The sequence below is a fragment of the Palaemon carinicauda genome, chromosome 43, assembly GCF_036898095.1.
Source record: "Palaemon carinicauda isolate YSFRI2023 chromosome 43, ASM3689809v2, whole genome shotgun sequence".
Classification (NCBI taxonomy): Eukaryota; Metazoa; Arthropoda; class Malacostraca; order Decapoda; family Palaemonidae; genus Palaemon; species Palaemon carinicauda.
Genome location: NC_090767.1, coordinates 20288792 through 20304037, shown reverse-complemented (window position 1 = coordinate 20304037; position 15246 = coordinate 20288792). Strand labels below are relative to the sequence as shown.

The 15246-nt window shown below is 42.0% G+C and overlaps 1 protein-coding gene and 1 long non-coding RNA gene across 19 annotated transcripts in view; one reads left to right on the top strand and one right to left on the bottom strand.

The window, feature by feature from the left end:
• Window positions 1-15246, top strand: part of LOC137633427 (uncharacterized) — a 257530-nt gene that overhangs the window by 88567 nt on the left and 153717 nt on the right. The gene's annotated exons all lie outside the window — the stretch shown is intronic.
• Window positions 8295-10195, bottom strand: LOC137633449 (uncharacterized). Its single transcript, XR_011042225.1, has 3 exons — window positions 10084-10195; window positions 9079-9337; window positions 8295-8503 (listed from the first exon to the last, which is right to left on the bottom strand). It is a non-coding gene; the product is annotated as an uncharacterized lncRNA (long non-coding RNA).

Sequence of the window (15246 nt, the reverse complement as noted above, 5' to 3'; positions counted from 1 at the left end):
TGATCTTCCTCATCGGTGGAACTTCAAACGTTCAAACTTGCAACGAATGTTTTTATGTTGAACAGAAGTAGAAGTCAAGGATTTCCTGGCTGGCGGCGATGAAACCACAGGAGAAGACTGAGGATTTTTTCCTACAGTACGTAAAGACTGCTGATGGTCGTCATATCCTGCGCTCTTTCTGCAGGTGGAACAGCAGAAGAGAAGGGCATAGCAGTAGGAGTCCTGGACGTCCTAACGTCTACTAACATTTTTCTGCATCTTCTATGCACAAGGATTACCATTGAAGCCACAATTTCCTCAGGTCCAAGTCCCTGCAGACATCGTCGTCATTTATCATGAAGGGGGGCGAACGACAAGGAGGCAGGGGAAGGTGATACTCCTACCTCTCTTGAAGCCTGCCCCAGGGTCAAATGGGGTCTCCTCCTTCTTTGGTGTTCCTCCAGAGGACTCTGCTCTAAAGGAAGCCAAAGAAAGCAGCACTAAGAGAACCAGAAGGCGAGAAGGAGGAGCTAAAGAGCATCCTCAGCGGCAGTTTTGGCATGACCACCTCTAAAGTCGAGGAGTCTCTCTAAGACTACTTCATCCTCCTTCTACCACACTCAGACCATTCCAAAGGAGGTCATCACCTACACTCTTTACAGGGGCATGACTGAGAGCACTCATGAGCCTTGCACAAAGGACAAATGAGATTGGGGTCCACAGAAGTCCGACTCGTAAACCTGCTGCAAGTGCAGCCAGGTTTAACTAAGGTAGATTTGCATGTCTGCAACTGGGTTTTCCACCAGAAGACGACAGCAAATACACTTTTAAACAACAAAAAAAGCATAAAATGATTAAAAACAGCCAATGTTAAGGGCACAGAGTATATCACTACTACACAGTAGCTGAATTCAAAGTAGCTACTCATTGGACTGCCAATTAGGTGGGACTTCCTGGCCACCCAGCAGTAACTGCCACTATCTCTATAAATTTTAACAGCCAAGTTTCTGTTTCGCTGAATCCCACTCCTATTAATAAATGATGGTTTGTATTTGAGTAAGAATAGTCTTCATTATAACAAAGACTTACTACAAAATACTCACAAATCAGACTCGAAAGTAGGTTCTTGAAATAAACGACACTCCTGGAAAATACAGAACTGTCCACATGTAGTTGACACAAATGCTCACACCTGGAAAATGTTATTTTCATTAGTAAAATAAATTTTTGAATATACTTACCCGATAATCATGTAGCTGTCAACTCTGTTGCCGACAGAAATCTACGGTCGGGATACGCCAGCGATCGCTATACAGGTGGGGGTGAACACCACAGCGCCATCTGTGGTCAGGTACTCCAGTACTTCTTGTCAACACCACCTCAATTTTTTCCTCGGTCCACTGGTTCTCTATGGGGAGGAAGGGTGGGTCAATTAAATCATGATTATCGGGTAAGTATATTCAAAAATTTATTTTACTAATGAAAATAACATTTTTCAATATTAATCTTACCCGATAATCATGTAGCTGATTCACACCCAGGGTGGTGGGTGGAGACCAGCATATATGTTAACAAAGAAGCTAAGTATCCCGTATTTTATTTTATTAGTTATTCAAAAATAACATAAAATAAATAAGTACCTGGTAAGGAAGACGACTTGAACCATTACTCTGCCTTTATTAAGTACGTCTTCTTACTGAGCGTAGCGGTCCTCTTAGGATGCTGAACGACTCTTAGGTGCTGAAGTATAAAGGGCTGCAACCCATACTAAAGGACCTCATCACAACCTTTAACCTCGGCGCTTCTCAAGAAAGAATTGACCACCCGCCAAATCAACAAGGATGTGGAAGGCTTCTTAGCCGACCGTACAACCCATAAAAAGTATTCAAGAGAAAGGTTAAAAAGGTTATGGGATTATGGGAATGTAGTGGCTGAGCCCCCGCCTACTACTGCATTCGTTGCTACGAATGGTCCCAGGGTGTAGCAGTTCTCGTAAAGAGACTGAACATCTTTGAGATAGAATGATGCGAACACTGACTTGCTTCTCCAATAGGTTGCATCCATAACACTCTGCAGAGAACGGTTCTGTTTGAGGGCCACTGAAGTAGCCACAGCTCTCACTTCATGTGTCCTTACCTTCAGCAAAGCAAGGTCTTCTTCCTTCAGATGAGAATGTGCTTCCCTAATCAGGAGCCTGAATAGTTAAGAAACTGAGTTCTTAGACCTTGGAAGAGAAGGCTTCTTGATAGCACACCAAAAGGCTTCTGATTGTCCTCGTAAAGGTTATGACCTTTTTAGATAGTACCTAAGAGCTCTAACTGGGCAAAGTACTCTCTCCAGTTCGTCCCCCACCAAGTTGGACAGGCTTGGGATCTCGAACGACTTAGGCCAAGGACGTGAAGGAAGCTCGTTTTAGCAAAAAACCGAGCTGCAAGGAACATGTAGCCGTTTCAGATGTGAAAACTATGTTCCTGCTGAAGGCGTGGATCTCACTTACTCTTTTAGCTGTTGTCAAGCACACGAGGAAAAGAGTTTTCAATGTGAGGTCCTTAAAAGAGGCTGATTGGAGAGGTTCAAATCTTGATGACATAAGGAACCTTAGGACCACGTCTAGATTCCAGCCTGGAGTGGACAACCGACGTTCCTTTGAGGTCTTAAAAGACCTAAGGAGGTCCTGTAGATCTTTGTTGGTGGAAAGATCCAAGCCTCTGTGGCGGAAAACCGCTGCCAACATACTTCTGTAACCCTTAATCGTAGGAGCTGAAAGGGATCTTACGTTCCTTAGATGTAACAGGAAGTCAGCAATCTGGGTTACAGTGGTACTGGATGAGGAAACTGCATTGGCCTTGTACCAGCTTCGGAAGACTTCCCCTTTAGACTGATAGACTCTGAGAGTGGATGTCCTCCTTGCTCTGGCAATCGCTCTGGCTGCCTCCTTCGAAAAGCCCCTAGCTCTTGAGAGTCTTTCGAAAGACTGAAGGCAGTCAGACGAAGAGCGTGGAGGTTTGGATGTACCTTCTTTACGTGAGGTAGACGTAGAAGGTCCACTCCTAGAGGAAGAGTCCTGGGAATGTCGACCAGCCATTGCAGTACCTCTATGAACCATTCTCTCGCGGGCCAGAGCGGAGCCAACCAACGTCAGCCGTGTCCCTTTGCGAGAGGCGAACTTCTGAAGTACCCTGTTGACAATCTTGAACGGCGGGAATGCATACAGGTCGAGATGGGACCAATCCAGCAGAAAAGCATCCACGTGAACTGCTGCTGGGTCTGGAATCGGAGAACAATACAACGGGAGCCTCTAGGTTATCGAGGTAGCGAACAGATCTATGGTTGGCTGACCCCACAGGGCCCAAAGTCTGCTGCAAACAATCTTGTGAAGGGTCCACTCTGTGGGGATGACCTGACCCTTCCGGCTAAGGCGATCTGCCATGACATTCATATCGCCCTGAATGAACCTCGTTACCAGCGTGAGCTTTCGATCTTTTAACCAGATGAGGAGGTCCCTTGCGATCTAGAACAACTTCCACGAATGAGTCCCTCCCTGCTTGGAGATGTAAGCCAAGGCTGTGGTGTTGTCAGAGTCCACCTCCACCACCTTGTTAAGCTGGAGGGACTTGAAGTTTATCAAGGCCAGATGAACCGCCAACAGCTCCTTGCAAAAGATGTGAAGTGTCCTTAGCTCCTGATTCCATGTTCCCGAGCATTCCTGTCCGTCCAAAGTCGCACCCCAACCCGTGTCTGATGCGTCAGAGAAGAGACGGCGGTCGGGTTTCTGAACAGCCAAAGGTAGACTTCCTTGAGAAGAAAGCTGTTCTTTCACCACGTGAGAGTAGACCTCCTCTCTTCGGAAACAGGAACTGAGATCGTCTCTAGCGTCATGTCCTTTATCCAGTGAGCCGCTAGATGATACTGAAGGGGGCGGAGGTGGGGTCTCCCTAACTCGATGAACAGGGCCAGCGATGAAAGTGTCCCTGTTAGACTCATCCACTACCTGACTGAGCATCGGTTCCTTCTCAGCATGCTCTGGATGCAAACTAGGGCTTAGTAGATCTTTGGGGCCGACGGAAAAGCCCGAAAAGCTCGACTCTGAAGATCCATACCCAGGTAGACAATGGTCTGGGAAGGGACGAGCTGGGACTCCTCAAAATTGACCAGGAGGCCCAGTTCCTTGGTCAGATCCATAGTCCATCTGAGAATCTCCAGACAGCGACGACTTGTGGGAGCTCTTAAAAGCTAGTCGTCTGACGGAGCCGGACACAAGATCATGGTACTGCTGCACAGTCTGTGAACTGTCAACCATGGGGAAGCGAGGATACAGTGACAACCCGAAGCTGTCTAGACTGTCTGGGTCGTACAGACAACTCCTTATCGGGTTGCTGAGGTTGCCGCACTGCGTCACAACAAGTCACTTCTGCTGGTTGTTGAACGTCTTCCCAGTGACACACTGACTCCGTAAACAAAAAATCCTCTAACAAGGACTAAGCTTGGACTGCATGTCTTGCAACACAGCTCAAGGTCTATGGGAGCAGGTGTGGTAACAGACGGGGTTAGCGACTGAAGTGGAACCATTACCTTCCCTGGAAGCATGTTATGCTTAAATAAAAGTCCATAGGAGGCTACGCAGCTAAAGGCTCCTCTCCAAATGACAGAGTCCTCAAGGGAATATCAGAAGGAGGGAGAATAGCACTTTCTCATCTACAGGAACCATATCCGAGAAAAGCTAAGTTCTCTCAGTGAGGGTTTCACTGGTGTAAAAGCAGCAGACTAGAAGGCAACGTTATGAAACTGCTTGACAGTCTAGTGAGTTGGCAACAACCAAAGATGTGTGACTGAGAAGCATGCGGTAAGGTATGCAGAGCATGCTGTATGCAGAGCATGCTGTATGTAGAGCATGCTGTAAGGTAAGCAGAGCATGTTGCATGGCGTGCGGCTTATGCTGCATGGGATGAGGCTCATGCTGCATGGGATGAGGCTCATGCTGCATGGTATGAGGCTCATGCTGCATGGGATGAGGCTCAAGCTGCAAGGGAAGAGGCTTATGCCGCATGCGTTGAGGAGGATGCCGCATAGTATGATGCTCCTGCCTCATGGGTTGAGGCGGTTGCCGCATAGCATGAGGCTCCTGCCTCATGGTTTGAGGAGGATGCCGCATAGCATGAGGCTCCTCATAGCATGAGACTCCTGCCTCATGGGTTGAGGAGGATGCCGCATAGCATGAGGCTCCTGCCTCATGGGTTGAGGAGGATGCCGCATAGCATGAGGCTGCCTCATGGGTAGAGGAGGATGTCGCATAGCATGAGGCTCCTGCCTCATGGGTTGAGGAGGATGCCGCATAGCATGAGGCTCCTGCCTCATGGTTTGAGGAGGATGCCGCATAGCATGAGGCTCCTGTGAGGTTCCTGCCTCAAGAGTTGCGTCTGCCTCAAGGGTTGAGGAGGTAGCTGCGCAGAGAGAGGCTCATGCTGTGAAGAATGCGGTTGCTGCATGCATTGAGGCGGCTGCCTCATAGCATGAGGTTCCTCAAGAGTTGAGGCTCTTGCCTCAAGAGTTGAGGTTCTTGCCTCAAGAGTGGAGGTGGCTGCCGCAAGAGTTGAGGTTGCTGCCTCAAGGATGGTGGAGGTTGCCGCAACGCAAGAGGTTGCTGCATAGCGTTGGTATCTGGCAACTCCCAATGCGGCAGCTCACGCGTGGAGGTAGGTTGAGGAACCTCAACATCATACGTCTGGCAGGGTGGACTGCGCAGAGGTGGAGTTGAGGTTGCTGCCTCGAGGATGGTGGAGGTTGTCGCACCGCAAGAGGTTGTTGCCTCGAGGATGGAGGAGGTAGTCGCAACGCATGAGGCTCCTACCTCAAGGGTAGAGGAGGTTGCTGCAAAGCATAAGGCTCCTGCCTCAAGTGTTGAGGAGGTTGCCGCGTGGCAAGAGGCTCCTGCCTCAAGGAAAGTGGAGGTTGCTGCACAGAGCTGGTATCTGGCAACTCCCAATGCGGCAGCTCACGCATGGAGGTAGCTTGAGGAACCTCAACATCATACGTCTGGCAGGCTGGACTGCGTAGAGGTGGAGGAGCGCTCGCAGGAGGAGGTGTGTTAACCTTCTCTGCCTGAAACTCCTGCATCAACACCGCAAGCTGAGACTGCATTGTCTGCAGCATAGACCACTAGAGTTTAAGAAAGACAACAACAAACGGAGCTACTGTCCGTTGAGACTGAGGGTCTAAAACAGCTGGTGCGGCAACAGACGGAGCTACTGCCTGTTGCGATACCACCTTGCCTCTCTGGGAGGTGTGCAGTTGTCGTACTGCAGCAAGTCCGAACTGACCCAGTGCTAATGGCTACACCTAGGAGTTGGACTTGCTCGGAAGGGACCGACTTGCACTTAAAAGCTGCAAGATTTGGTCCATGGTTTCTGCGAGAAACCTCTTCCGCAGACGAGGAATAAAAGGGCTCTCTCGTCTTTGTGTGGGTGGGGTGATCACGTCGGCAACGTGTGTAGATACACCCGAAACCACGGAGGGAAACGTCTGTTCGTCGATCAAGGCCTGCTGAACCCATAAGTCCTTCGACATTACTTCTCCCCTGGGCTTGGGAGCTTGTAAGAGGTCCCAGACTAGGCGAACAACTGGCACGAACAGACGAACCCTCGAACGCAACACTGTAACACTTTGCGCTTATCACTTTATCACTTTTGATTTTCTGTTTGCACTTATTTCACTGAACTCGAAACTTTAAGTGGTTTGTACCTGAAACACGCAATTCTATCCTTCCTTAAAAGTTAGTAATTGCGAAAACAGAATTACAATGTAACAGAAAAATATAATGAAAGATAAATAATTCAGTGGCTGGAAAGAGACTAAACACTAGATCAAATAAACTACGTTTAAAATCTCTCACCGCATAAAGCTTGAGAACAAGAATAAAACTCTAGAAACGTTTACCTTCTTCCCCTAAAGAGACTAGGGAGAAGAGCAAAAACGATAACAACGTTACTCGCTTGAACGAAACGTTTATCCTCCTCTCTCTCCCTCCGTCTCTATCTCTCTCTCTCTCTCTCTTGACTTAGAACCTGAGAGATGAGCCCAATCATATATATCGTTAAAACATATTATTGTTAAAGGAAAAAAACTGAAAGATTTCCCAAATAAAAAGTTCCTTTATTAGAATTAAAACCATTAAGCTAAGAAAGAATGAACAAAACGCTAGAATCGGTTTACTCTTACTGCAACGTGACACCGTGAAAATTCTCTCTCTATCGTAACGATAGAGCGCAAGTTGAACGTTCTGAACGTCAACAACTGCAGAGACAAAACAAAACGTTAGTTCAACTTTGAAAACAGTACGAGACTATCAAAGAAATTCTTTCAAAAACATTAAAATAGCATAATATGTTAACAGGTAAAAACGAAATGACGGGCTCAATGTTAATTAACTTCGGTACCAAGAAAAGACCGCCTACTATTAGGAAAGGTCGAATATAAACAAATATAAAAATTAATTTTAATAAGTTTATAATAAAAGGAAGTTAATCGAAGAGGCCTATAAAAGGCGGAGAGATATAAAATAAATCTATAACTTTTGTTAAGCAAAATTAAGAAAGAGAGTCTATACTCTCTTAGACACCAACACTTCCGTCTAAGGGAAGGGTCGGCCATTTAAAAGTGAAAGAGAGTTCATACTCTCTTCGTCACCATAATTAATCAAATTAATTCCAAAAGCTAGCTAAGCTAATGATAAAACTTCCTGAATAGCGAAAGCTAAACTCTAGAGCAAATACATCACCAAATCGTGAGCAAAAACTCCAGAATCAACAGCGTATCCATGTAGGTCTAGCCGGAGGCACGACAGAGGAAAAATTGAGGTGGTGTTGACAAGAAGTACTGGAGTACCTGACCACAGATGGCGCTGTGGTGTTCACCCCCACCTGTATAGCGATCGCTGGCGTATCCCGACCGTAGATTTCTGTCGGCAACAGAGTTGACAGCTACATGATTATCGGGTAAGATTAATATTGAAAAAATGAGTTTACTGTAATGCACGCTACACTATATAGTACTAGGATCTTTATAATTATAATACAAAACCAGTACTCTTAAAAACTATACAGTATTGCTGGTTATTGTATCAAAATCCTGTATAAATTATGAAATATGAAACAGCGCTGCTTTATAATTGACTGGTTTTGTAAAACAGAAAATCAAAATGCTCTACAAAACTATATAGTACTACAGGTTATGGTATCAAAAGCCTGTAGAAATGATGAAATAAAACATAGTATTGCTGTGTACACCACCCACCTTCATAATATCTTTGATTTCATTTTCACATCTCTGGCATCAAGTGTAAGCAGATTTTTAGTTCACTCTTGAAGTGATTCTATATTACGATAACTGGTTCCTATAGCCTCCAGTTTAGCTTCAGCAGCGAAAGCCTTCCACTCACTTACTGAGAAAGATCTTGACTTCATTCAGCTCATAGATGTGCATTTCCTTAGACGTACACGTCCCACTAGAACAGTGTTCGTATTGTTGACTGCAAAATACATTAAACTGTTATTATTATTAGCTAAGCTACAATCCTAGTTGGAAAAGCAAGATGCTATACGCCCAAGGGCTCCAACAGGGAAAAAGAGCCCAGTGAGGTAAGGAAATAAGGAAATAAATAAACGATATGAAAAATAATGAACAGTTAAAATAATATATATTAAAACAGTAACATCAAAATAAATCTTACATATATAAACTATATAAAGACTTATGTCAGCCTGTTCAACATAAAAATATTTGCTGCAGGTCTGAACTTTTGAAGTTTTACCATTTTAACTAACCAATTAGGAAGGCCAATCCACAAATTGGTCACAGCTCGAATAAAACTTATAGAGTACAATGAAGTATTGAGCCTCATGATGGAAAAGGTGTGACTATTAGAATTAACTGCATGGCTAATATTACGAACATGCATAACGAACTAATTGAACGACGAACCATAATTATAATTATTTATTACTATTATCAAGACAAAAATAAGTGACTACAGTAGTCATGTAATATCAAAGGCCTTGCAAGCAATTGGAATTCAATAAATATAGTCTGCATTATATTCCATACCTTAAGACTTTCATCTTTCTATGGTTTTCATTGCTTCACACATCTCAAGAGGTTTCTCGACCGATCTTGGATAGTTCTCCAACTCTGAGAACCCAATATATTTGCAGGGAGACTCCTTACTGATAATGTAATCCTCTCGTCATCCAGGTTCATCCATGGATGACCATGTCAAAACGCATCTGAACCCTAGCCTGATTGAGAGGTTCTTCGCTTCGTGAGGTACTCGGCTTTCGGAGCACCTGTCCGAGGGATTTTCTTTCTGAAATTACCATAATGACAATACATGAGTCACATAGCATTAGAGACTATCATTAAATACATATATGGTATATAGGACTATTTCCTAAGCCACATAAGTTTAGGCCATTCTCAGTTAAGGTACTCTAGATTTCAATAGAAAATAAAGCCAGGTATCTAAGTTTAGAATATGCAAACTATTTCTGTATGGATCATCAATGATATGCTAGTCTTAGATCAAGCTTCATCCCAAATATTGAATAGTAAAGCACAGATGGTCGACTAAGAGCAGTTGAGTACAGTATTACCGAGTGCCCGTCTATGTTGAAAAGCACGCATTTCTAACAGGTCGATTTACAGGTGCACTTCTTCTTCCAAGAAACACACCCCTCAGGCAATTTGATTCCTAAGGTGTGCACCCTACCCCTCCTTCAATACGTCCGAGAACACACACATCTCTGGAGGCAGGAAGTCGAGTGTATCTCCTTCAAAACGCACACTATTATATATATATATATATATACAAATATTCTTTCAATATCCTAAATCCATCTGTGGGCATGAATTAGAACTAATAATTTGCTACAGAAATTCTTATAAATTTGATAGATACAGGAGTCAGGAGTTACGAAAAGCACGTAGCTGTAACTGTAATAAAAGGAGAGCCTTTGTATGATAATGGACAGGGCCTCTTGCATGCATAGAACACTACCTAACCTAAACTTCCCCACTTAACCTAACCTGCAAGCCATGTCCCTACCTACTTACCTATGAGAGGGCTAACACCACCCGGCGATCCCACTTAGACTGACGTATTTTTAGTGATAGGGTTGAACAGAAGGGAGTTATGGGGACATATCCGTCATCATACATACACCCCTAAAAGGAGTCAAAATATTACAAGCTCACATAAATATTTAACAAAGAACAAAAGTACACTTATAATAAGCCCTGCAATTAAAGCAATGGCCTTTAGAAAGGGATAGAGGAACCTACATAGTGGAGTATTTCAAGATGCAAAGCCGCTGGCTTGTCCCTTATGACTCCTAATATGGAACTCTTGCCACAATTTAGGTCCTACTTCGTAAAATAGGTTACAATAAATGGCATAATTACTCGGTAGGCCTAAGTTAGAGGAACATATCCAAGATGAGTAGATGAGGTTCATTTTCTCATTACTCAGGGGAAGCTTAGATATCCGCATGGGAGCCTTTGTATATTAGCGGCCAGTTCCTCCCGCATGCATTAAAAATGGGGACCAACTGACATAACCTTCGAACCCCTAACCTAACCTACAAGCCATGTCCTTACCTACTTATCTAACAGTTAGGGAGGGGCTAACGGCCCCCTGCGACACCCCCCCCCCCTTACACTGCCATCATACATACACACAGGTGATTGGAAATCAATAATGGGTGCATTTGTAGACTAGTGGACATAGGCTCAAATAAGAGAAAATTGGATTCCTATTTTATGAAATACAAGATATTACGGCCACCAGACTATTTACTTCATTGGGTGGGTGAGCCCACTGTTCTACAAATGACTTTAATGGCCTTACTTTTGCCGTGAAATTGGTTTGGAACAAGATAATGTCACCCATAATTTATATATTTGTTTTATAATAAGACATTTTATATATATTCGTAGATTACAATTAAAATAAACCACACAATTCATAAGCGCGAGCTGATGTCATTGATCACGTGACCGCTAGCGCGGGAATCAAGCGAAGTGAAAACAAACCAGAGCAATGGCTTACAATTACGTGAATTCTTTGGATGGAGCTGCTAAAACACGTTACAATATAAAGTTAAATGCTTCAGGCGAGTAATAAAATATAAAATACAACTGTTCTAACTTCTAGCGACACTTGCAAGTTAAAAATGATGATAAACAATAATTATTTTGAACTGTTTACAGCACACAAGTGTGAGATGTGATAACCATAATGTGATAAACTGCCACTGAAACTGTATTTACTTTTTTACCTGTGATAAAGTGTTCACTACAAATAACCCAACTCTGGTGGGGACCATTTGTGTCCATTTGGATTCATTTGCTGGCATGCTGCAAGCCACTTATCCCTCCTATCCGGGCTTCTGCTACGACTGGGGAACTTGTAAAAATGCAACATCTTTCCTTGCATCATATTGTGATTCTTGCAGTTGAAAATAACACATGATGATGGCATAATGGCGAATGATTTAGCTTTAACAGACGACCGTTCATGCAGCACCACGTTGCAGTGTGGTTTGTTTTCACTGCGCCACGTGCGTAGCTATTTTGGGAAGTCACGTGACTGCTCAGTTACCCGGATTGGCCGCGCTTACGAATTGGAAAGCAGTAATGGCTGGGTGCTTGAGGGTACATTCGGGCACGCTGTTCTGTCTTGTTTCTCTTCTTTGTGTTTTGTTAAAAGTTTTCTTAGTTTAAATGGGAGATATTTATTTTAATGTTGATACTCTTAAAAATTTTAATTTTCCTTGCTTCCTTTCCTCACTAGGCTATTTTCCCTGTTGGAGCCCTTGGCCTTATAGCATCCTGCTCTTCCAACTAGGGTTGTAGCTTAGCAAGTAATAATGATAATATTACCGCCAAGAATACAGCAATATAAGGGTAAGTAGGTAAGGACATGGCTTTTAGGTTAAATGAGCAGGCATTTTTGAGTAGAGGTTTTGCATAACAGACAAAGTTTTTGCAGTACAGAGGCCATGTCTAACAAAAGTAGAAAATGGGAAGAAAATTCCCATTTTCTCTACACGAGGGAGGAACTGGCCGCTGATATACAAAAAGCTCCAATATTAAAGTAGCATATTTATATAAAATTTACCAGGTTATGTAAACAATACTTAAAGTAAAATATACATCATTCACCCGAGATTTAACAAATGTATTAATATAGTAATTTACCTACTTATAGTAACCTATAACATTTACCAATAGCGTAAGGGACATTTACGGCACATAAACCAATTATTATTATCATTATTACTAATTGGTAAGATACAACCCCAGTTGGAAAAGCAGGATGCTATACGCCCAGGGGCCCCAACAAGGAAAATAGCCCAGTGAGGAAAGGAAACGAGGAAAAATATATTTCCAGGACAATAACATTAAAATAAGTATCTCCTATATAAACTATAAAAACTTTAACAAAACAAGATAGAATAGTGTGCCCGAGTGTGTACCCTCAAGCAAGAGAACTCTAATCCGAGACAGTGGAAGACCATGGTACAGAGGCTATGTATTCCATAAGCTTAACCTAGTCTAATTTACGATATATACAACGCCAGTCTAATCTGCATGGAAAAATAACGTTTTTACATTATAATATTTTCTAAAATATACATTAATTTACCTGAACTTAACGAAAACAGTGTACAGACATCTCGTATAAACTTGGTCACAAATCAAAAGATTCGTAAACAAACTTTTGTAAATAAACAAATGGCTCCCAAATGTATAATCAGAATTTCGAACTATTTCATTGTGTAATATATTGAGGGCATTAAAGCACAATTAATACAAATTTTGATACAAAATCAAGTCAAATAAACCCTAAAAATGAAAAAATATATATTAATTTTCTTCGCACTTCGAAAAAAAAGGAAATAAAACGTTTTAAACAAATGGCTCCCCGACAACTTAATCAAAGAAGTGGCGTAAATAATTTTGGTACCACTAATGAAAATTTTATTAAAATTGAGCCAAAATGTAGAAAATAATTATCAGTTTTTTCGTAACTTGAGAATTTAAATTCCAATACAAATTTATTTCATTAACGTTGAAAAATCAATTACTGTTGGATAATGTCTAGAACTTGTACCATTAATGAAAATATTATCAAAATTGAGGCAAAAGTATCACAAAATTTAGAAAAAAGTATCAAAATACTTTTTCGTAATTTAGGAATTTAAATTCCGATACAAATTTATCTATTTAACGTTGAAAAATCAATTATTTTCGTAGTGAATAGAGCGGGTTTGACTCTCTCCAATATGGCATCTCCATACTGGCTGACTGGACAGCTATGTAAGTGTCTGGGAATTAATACAAATAAACTCGTCTTTGTATGGAATCCTTATTATTTTAACCATCTATGCTAATTATCCGTCTTTTATTGAAACTCTTGTCAAAATCACCTGATTATGCAGAAATTATTTACGCAAATGAGTAAGCCAGTTCAGTCAGCAAGTGTATCATTTGCGCAAATAATTTGCACATAATCGGGTGATTTTGACAATTATTTCAATAAAATACGGATAATTAACATAAATAAATAAGATTAAAATAATAATGATTACATAAAAAGATGGGTTTGATTCGATTAATTCCCAGACTTATGTTTCTTATTGAGAATTCCTCTAAATACTCTGTATACGAGAAACAGATATTTCAGGTCCTGTAGGAGTCACAAACAATGTTTCCACATGTGATAGGACCAGGAAAACAGCCCAAAACTGTCAGTTATTAATGCAGCGTGGTTAAAATACTAAACCTAAAGAGCATTCTAGTTTTAAAACATTAAAATCTCACAGTTAGAAGAAACTGTTTAAGAGGGAAATTGACAGTAGACTGCAAGAGGGAGACTTCTTAGCATTGTTATATACATGTCAATATTTTCTATGGTTCGGGAAAACTATTATTGGCAGAGTAATACGTCAAAATTTACCAACTTCTGGGCATTTTTGAAATTATCCCTGAGTTCATCATACTGTTTCCTAAGTTTCTTGTTTTCTGCCTTCAAGTTTTTGAAACATCCCCCCCCCCCTTGCATCTACTACAAAACCATCAGGCATGTTTAGATTCGCTAATTCTCTTAAATTCACTTCTGTCTAGTTGTCCACAGCCTCTATATGGAACCATACATCACACAAATCACATTCTATCGCTTCTTGGTTCGATCTTACCCCTTTTTTGCACCATCTGCGGTCCTTTGGACCAGCCATGGTTCCTCTCCTTTTCCCCCTTTCACTTCCTTCTTTCTCACACTCACACCCATTGCACCTTTCACTGATTCTCTCTTAGACACCATGTTTAATATCTTTTGAGCTTGGTTATGTTATGTTATGTTATTCTAGCGGCTTTATAATTATCAGAACACACAATCACTTACGAACAACTGTCACAAGATTTCTCGTCTATGAAATGTTCGATTTGTCTTGATGTCGGCGACTTCGTTTGTAATAAATCTAATGGTTGTTATAATAAGTAAAATACTATAAAATGTTATAAAACCTAACCTTACATAACAAAATTTAGGCTTTTAGTGTAGGCCTATGAGTGCTTATAATAAGCCTGAAAAGTTCAATTTGATAACTAATTATAAGAAGTCGAAGTCATATAATAAGACATTCGAACACGAAAAAGATTTATTTAGGGAATATTGTAAATTAAGAATTTCATTTGTAAAACTAGACCTACGCCATTGTTTTTAAGTAAATTTACTCTAATATTTGAATAAAATGTACAGAAATTTGTAAGATTTCCCTTAACCTGAGAAGATAATTATGTATCTGACAGTTAGTAAACTGTAGTTGGTCGCAGCCAAGGCCAGATGAGACATGTAGGTGTAGCAACCTCATCCCTCGTTCTGTGTCTAAGATTATTATACATTTGGCAACAAGTTTCGATGAGGACGAGCTGTGATTGGCTGAATTGAAATGGAGGTCTGTGATTGGTTGATTCAAAATGGGTGGAGGGTATAAATAGGAGGAGCCAACCAGTTGGCACTCAGTAGAGGGGGAGGGGAGGGTGGGGTAACAAGGGGAAGGGAAAGGGGAGGAGGGGATTGGGGCTTTGGGGGCTGGGGGTGGGATGGGGCAGGGTGGGGCTAGGGTGGGGGAGGGTTGGGGGTTAGGGTAGGGTGGGAATGGGTGGGGGGTTAGGGTAGGGTGGGAATGGGTGGGTGGGTAGGGTAGGATGGGA